The sequence below is a fragment of the Cyprinodon variegatus genome, unplaced genomic scaffold (genome assembly GCF_000732505.1).
Source record: "Cyprinodon variegatus isolate N-32 unplaced genomic scaffold, C_variegatus-1.0 Scaffold1710, whole genome shotgun sequence".
NCBI classification, from domain to species: domain Eukaryota; kingdom Metazoa; phylum Chordata; class Actinopteri; order Cyprinodontiformes; family Cyprinodontidae; genus Cyprinodon; species Cyprinodon variegatus.
The window spans coordinates 23,659-30,899 of record NW_015152163.1 but is presented as its reverse complement, the minus strand read 5'-3'; the positions used below and the strand labels follow the sequence as shown (position 1 = coordinate 30,899).

Below are 7,241 nucleotides of genomic sequence, written 5' to 3'. Positions count from 1 at the left end.
ATATTTAACAACTTCTGCAACTTCAGCACTTGACAGCTTTTGAGGAGCTAATCCGTGGTTCACTTCGTCACGTTTTAACTCCACAAGAAAAAACAATTAATGACCAATTACCGCGAGAAAAGTCAATTATTACTGTGCGCAGCTTTTTTTTTTTTGGTATAATTTCTTAATTAGATCTACTCTGAGGAACCAGCTAGAAAAACCAAAATGAAATATTTTAGAGAAAGATGCAGACCTGATAGAGCTGGAAGAGCGGCGGAGGGAAGGAAGAAAGAAGCAGGAGGAATGTGGAGAGAAGCGGCGGAGTGAAGCTGAAGGCCCCAAATGGAGCAGCTCTGCTGATCCAAAACTTTACCTGCAGCTCAGATTGAATTAATAAAAAAAAATGCATTTATTAGAAATAAAAACCCGACTCCTCCTGCTTTAAACTTGTATTTACGTTTTTTTTGTTTACTCTGCAGGAAAGTTTTATATTTTTTATTTTTTTAAGTGAATCTCAGTTAGAGCAGAAGCTTCATTGGATCCTCGGCAAAGTTTTTTATTCCTCTTTTTTCTCTGGCTTTAAGTCTTCTCTGCTGTTAAAAGCGGAATTCGGCTCCAACCGCGCAGCGAATGGGATGGTTTCGGTCCGGTGCGCCGGGATGGCGCAGCAGGCGACCCGGGCCCCTGGGGGCCCCTATGTGGTGGCGGGTTCCTATCGCTGCTGGACCTTCCGGACTCTGTTCTGACTCTGATTTCTTGTTATTTTATTTATTTTTTCATCCTCCATGAAGGCAGGCGGATCGGATCCGGAGCGATGCGCTCCGTGTGAACTCCTGCTCCGCCTGGGAGGATCAATCAGCTCCCAAATTAACCAAACCGATCAGCACTATTTTATCCTCCATCCTTTTCTTCCTCTTAATGCAAAATATTTCATTTGATTATTTTTCCTTAACAGACATCAACTTACCATAAAACCTTTTGCTGATTTTCTGACCTCTTATAAAACATTACAGCCGGGAAGTTTAATGAGACACAAAGCAGTTAATTTCCAACCTAAATCTAGTTACTGATCTAAGTGAGTTAAATTCTAAATAAAACGACTTGGCTGCGTTTGTTCCTCCTGTTAAAAACAAACAGAATTAGTTTGAGATTAATGTTCGTAGAACAATAATCGATTATAAATGTTTTTTTTTTCCTCTCTGATGAAGATGTTTGACTCTTTAGGCCTGAAGGAGAAAAGACTCCAGAGCTGCAGATGCAAACAGAACAGAAACCATCAACTTTCATGTTTATTTCCCCTCCTGGACACCAGAAAAAAATATTATTTATTTACAAAAATCTAAATGTTTCTTAACTGCTCTTAATTAACAAATTAACATCTTAATTAAAAGGCTTAATACCTACATATACATCTTTATTTTTTACAGTGTGCTGCCATTGTGGTTATTAATGAGGAGTCAGTTACAGATTTGTTCTTCTTTTTTAAACAGACACCAGTTGTTCTGTTGTGGATCTCAGTTAATGCAGTTTGTACATTTAGTTTGATTTAAATGCCTTCTATGGATGAGGGGAAATATTGTGCATTTAGGGAAGTAATAACGCTTTAATTATGCAGCTTTCATTTAAGCCAACTGGACTCGCTTTCATTTGATTTATTTATTTTTTTAAAAAGCAGCCCAACTGATCAACAAATCAAGCTTCTAGTTAAGGAGTTTGGATTAAAATTAGAGCCGCTATGGTTTAGCTTCTCTGAATTTGTTATCTACTATTGATATTTAATTGTAGTTTCTGTAAAATTGATCATTCTTGACGTTTTGCGTGCTTCCTCTAACATGCTCCACGTAAAAAAGTCGATTTTCATGTCAAGCTTGGCGTAAAAGCCAGGATTTCTCTCTGTTATCCAGGTTCTGTGGCCCCCAGGGGCCAAAGACAGAGAGCTTCTGACAATGTTTTCACCGATACTTTAAATTCAGACCCATTCGGTGTGAGAATCTCTGCTGATATGAAGGGAGTCGTCATTAAGACCCCGACTGCTTAATCAATGAAAGATTTATAAACTAGAAAAGATGAGAAAACTAAAGGTGATGCTTGGGAACCTTATTAGGCCCCTTTTCAATTTGCTCTTCATGATGTTTCCTAAAATACTTCTAGCTGAAGTTGAAATAATCGATGAAGAGTGTTTTGTTTCCCTGTAATTAATCAGACATTTACAGCCGAGGCTTTATTACCAGTGAAGAACAGAGCTGCTGTAAATCCTGTTTGGTAACACGAAGCTGCACCAGATTAGGAATGCGTGACATGATAATAATAATAATAATAATGACATTCCCCTTTTTTATTGGGACATTGTTTGCATTGATTTCTGATCTGATGTGACGTGCAGCTCCAGAAGCATCAGTTTGCTGCTGATTGGTGGAGCTATATTACTCATCTCATCCTGCTGCATGTAGACAGCAGGATTTTCTGCTTTTTGGGTCATTTTATGAAATAAATCCTGGTTTTAATGATTATCTTAATTGCACTTAAACATGTAATCTTAGGACATCTGTATGTAATGTAGACGTCCCTTTGATTCTTTGCACATTCACATGATATTCTGCCAACTTTAACTCCTTTTTGCTGCTGCCTTTTTCTTCGTTATGGTTATTTTCTGTATTTTAACCTGTGGAGGACGGAGAGCTCGGAGCATTAAAAAGGTTTGGGTCATGCTGCAGCCGGGTCGCTGCAGAATGACCCTCCAGTCGTTTCCACCCTGCTGTCTGTGCATCCTCACCCCACGTCCAGACCCGACCCCTCCTCCTGATCGTCCACATTCCTCCTCCATGGGTCAAACCAAAGCAAACCTCGTCTTCTTGGTGGATCCTTTTGTTTTCATCCAAATCATTGATTAACAGCCTCCATCCGACTCCTCTGATAATATGTAGACTAAAGCTGAGGAAGTTAAACTGCCCTTTTCTAGATGAGCATCAACATTTTTTTAAAAATTCTGCCAGAGAAATCAATTAACAGAAATACTTCTCCTGAAGTAAAGAAGCCAAAAGTTAAGAGTTGGAGTCCCTCTGGTCTTCCTGCATGCTGGAAATATTCAAATCATGGCTTTGCTAGGAGGAGAGTGGTGCTGCTGGTGCTGCTGGTGGTGGTGGGGGGGTCATATGCCATCCTATTTCTCTGCAGGATTAGACCACAGAGCTCCTAATAGAGCTGTCATTCTTTTATCTGTGCTGCATTAACCAATAGCCTGATAGCGCTGCAATAAACCCTGATGTGGAACAGGGAAGACAGGCTGTATCTCAGGAAATTTCCCTAGATGTGACGCCTCCCCCTTCCCTGCTATCAGCTCTAATAATCTCTACCTGGTTTGCATCCCGACGGCAGGAGTGTTTGTTAGCAGCAGGGGAGGCAGAGTGTGGGGGGGGTCAGAGGTCAGTTCTTCCTTCTGTAGCGTTAGAAGTGCCCAGCGTCTCCTGAGCGTATGTGTTGGTGTCTTTGCTTGCTGCATGCTTCAGAGCCGTGGGAGCTGATCTGAATGATCTGCTTTTTGCTTCGTTTTGAGGTTTTGCTTCCATCAGAAGAGAGTTTTTCTCTTTTTTTCTCCGTTTAACTTTGGAGCGTCTCATTTAGGATCAGGGTGAAAAAAAAAAAGATTTTTCTGCCTCCTCTGAATCCCACGTGTGTCTGTCTGTCTGTCTGTCTGTCAGAAGAACATATTGTTTGCTGATGTGTCCTCTGGGTGTGTCCATTTATTTATCTGTTTTTCTGCCTCCTCGGCTGAAGGGCCGCCCAGCTGGACGGGCTCCTCTGCAGAGGAGGGGCCCGCTTCCTTTCCACCGCCGGCACGACACCGAGGATTTTCTGTTCTCTAATCCAACTAATGTTTGCAGGAGATTCAGAATTACTCCGATTATATCAGCCAGTTATTTAATGATGAGATTAAAAAGGTGTGAGAGAACTGCAGTCATGCTGCTGCACCCTGCCTGTCAGCCACCTGAAATACCTTTTTTCCATCTACAGCCACAAACATCGGTGACATTTGATAGTGGCTCCATCTGCCTCTGCCTGCCAGCCATAAACTGCGATAGGTGTTGTGACCCCTTCCTTATCAAACCCATGTTACGCACAGCCCCACGCCTTCGCAGCAGACCTGAAACAGCTCCTCTTATCGTCTCTTTATTAACTGCCCTCACTATCCCACACCTTGCGATTATTATGGACTTGATATTATGTCGGTATCGCAGCCCTGTTGCCTAATGTGGCGTTTTGATAGCAGCGTGATGCGTTTAGATGTGATGCGCCACATAGAATCCGCCTGTCTTTAAGGAGGGTGTCCAGAACAAAGCCTGGCTATTGCTCAACACGCTGCGGACAGATAACAGGCTGGCATTCATCAGCCCGGTTGGGATGTCCTATTTCCTTACACCCAGTTATTAGTCACCTCCCAGAGATTTGCTTTTATTTTCAGCACCGTGAAAACTTTCCTGTTATTATAGAAGCAGGTAAGTTTGTAGATCCACTCATTCTGGGCTTTTTATGTCAGAGTCTTTTATTTAAAAAGTTCCTCCTTTAGATTCTAATAATAATGATAACAAGAATTTGGTAAATAAGTTGTTTTTTCTTTTAACGTTATTAATTATTACACATTTTAACCCTTTATAGGGTTCAATTATTCAATATGTGAAGTCAATAGTGTTATTGGAATCCAGGAAAAGACCTTATCACCTTTGCAACATACAAAAAATATTCATATTTTGATGGCAAAAATCAATGTCAATATATTAAGGAATGCCAACTTGCCCGAATCTCTTAAGAAAAATAACAAAAATAACAAAAGTGCTTCTGTAAGAAATTCATGAAAACCACTCTGAGAGTGAAAGAAAGACATTTTTTGTGGTAAAGCTGATATTGGCACTTACATTTTTTAGTTTATAAATCTAAATGTAATTTTTAATGAGGCTTAGGGGGGCTAGGGCTAGGGGGGGCTCCATTTGTAAGAGGTATGCAAGTGATGAAAAACGCTAACTTGCCCTATAAAGGGTTAAACTCCCAGATGTCCAAAAGGCTTAATATTTCCCTGCTTTGTCTGTTGATTATTATCTATTAGAATGAGATCATTTTCCTGTAAGAACCTCAGCAGCTTTTAGTTTCCACCCGTTATGGATGTGAGGCGAAGCTGCAGAATTTCTTTATTTTATATATTTACATATTTATTTTAATTAGGACAATGCAAATTCATCAACATGTCAGCATAAAGCATCAATGTCAATATGCCAGAATTAGCACAACAGCTAATTTGCATTATTCTAACCGTTTGTCCAGCACAAGCACTACGCTGCAAAAAATGTTCATCTAAATTAGTGATTTCTTTCATAAAATAAATAAGGTTTTTTTTTTATTGAGGAGGTAAGTGAGACACTTTGCCAAGGAATAAGACAATTTACATTTAAAACAAGAAAAAAAAACAATTGCATTGTCTTATTTTAATTGCATATTATCTGATTTTCTTATTTTAAGGGTAAAATAATAATTCCATTGGAACATCATCTTATTCACCCACTATATTAAGAGTAAATACAGCCGACATAAGTCAGCCGGCCCACAGCATGAACCTCCTACCACCGTACCTAAACAGAAGTGTGTTTTTTGTCTTACTCTGACCGTTTTGATGTCGAAGCAACTTTACTTTTAACAGAGACACTTGGTTTCATGCAGCTTCCAGTGCTGCAAAAATATTATATAATATAATAAAGCATTTTTTTCTTAAAATAACTGTTTTTCCTTGAATTGAGGAGGTAAGTGAGGCACTTTGCCTATGAAACAAGACAATTTACATGAAAAAATAAGAAAAAACAATTGCATTTTCTTATTTCAAGTGCATATTATCTAATTATCTTATGTTTAAAGAAAAATATCCTCATTCCATTGGCAGATCATCTTATCTACCTGCTCAAATTGAAGGTAAATACACTCAATTTAAGATGTTTTTACTTATTTCTAGATCATTTTTGCAGTGAGGCTCGACTCTCCATGGTTCTCCAGGCGTTTCTGCAGATCTTTACCAATTTCCTCTCATCTGTTTGAGATGGTTCGGATCAGGCGGCTGAAATGAACTCGTAAAAAAGGTTTTTCTGATTAAGCAGATACAGAATGAGCAGGAGGAGGGAAGAGTGTACCTGAAGAAAAAAACACTTAAAGAAAATTCAGTAGTTATCGCCATCAACACATGCAGCGACAATGATGCACAGAGGAGAAGGGGAAATGGCTGCAATAACTAAGTTAAGGCCTTATTAAATAATACTTTTCTTTTTCAAAATAAGAGCTTAAAAAAAAAACTCTTTCTGCTGGATATCCAATTAAGGTAAAAAATTATTATAATTGTTCTTTTATTATCATTAAAAGGTTTTAACCGTCAATCTTCAGATGTTTAAAGATAAAATATTTGATAAACATTTTCCAGAGAATTAGCCCATCTTCTAATTCATCCCAGAAATGATAATCTGTCCTAATTTAGCTTAAAAATTTAAAAATGACCCAAATTTTCCTTTTCACATGTGGTGTCTGAGCAGCAATAATGATGCATCTCTGTTTGGCCCGTTCCCTAGAGCCCGTTCCCTGGAGCCCCGCCCCTTGAGCCCGTTCCATAGAGTTTGGCACCTAGAGCCCGTACCCTAAAGCCCGGCCCCTTGAACCCGTTCCCTAGAGCCTGTTCCCTAGAGTCCGGCCCCTAGAGCTTGTTTCCTAGAGCCTGTTCCCTAGAGCCTGTTCCCTAGAGCCTGGCCCCTAGAGCTCGTTCCCTAGAGCCTGTTCCCTAGAGCCCGGCACCTAGAGCCCGGCACCTAGAGCCCGTTCCCTAAAGCCCGGACCCTAGAGCCCGGCACCTAGAGCCCGTTCCCTAGAGCCCGTTCCCTAGAGCCCGTTCCCTAGAGCCTGTTCCCTAGGGCCCGGCCCCTTGAGCCCGTTCCCTAGAGCCTGTTCCCTAGAGCCCGTTCCCTATAGCCTGTTCCCTAGAGCCCGTTCCCTAGAGCCCGTTCCCTAGAGCCCGTTCCCTATAGCCTGTTCCCTAGAGCCCGGCCCCTTGAGCCCGTTCCCTAGAGCCTGTTCCCTAGAGCCCGTTCCCTAGAGCCCGGACCCTAGAGCCCGGCACCTAAAGCCCGTTCCCTAGAGCCCGTTCCCTAGAGCCTGTTCCCTATAGCCTGTTCCCTAGAGCCCGGCCCCTTGAGCCCGTTCCCTAGAGCCCGTTCCCTAGAGCCCGTTCCCTAGAGCCC

At 41.2% G+C, this 7,241-nt stretch overlaps 1 protein-coding gene across 1 annotated transcript in view; it reads left to right on the top strand.

The window, feature by feature from the left end:
- The window catches only part of LOC107104372 (DNA-binding protein SATB2-like), a 28,040-nt gene that overhangs the window by 797 nt on the left and 20,002 nt on the right, over window positions 1-7,241 (top strand). The window lies entirely within an intron of this gene.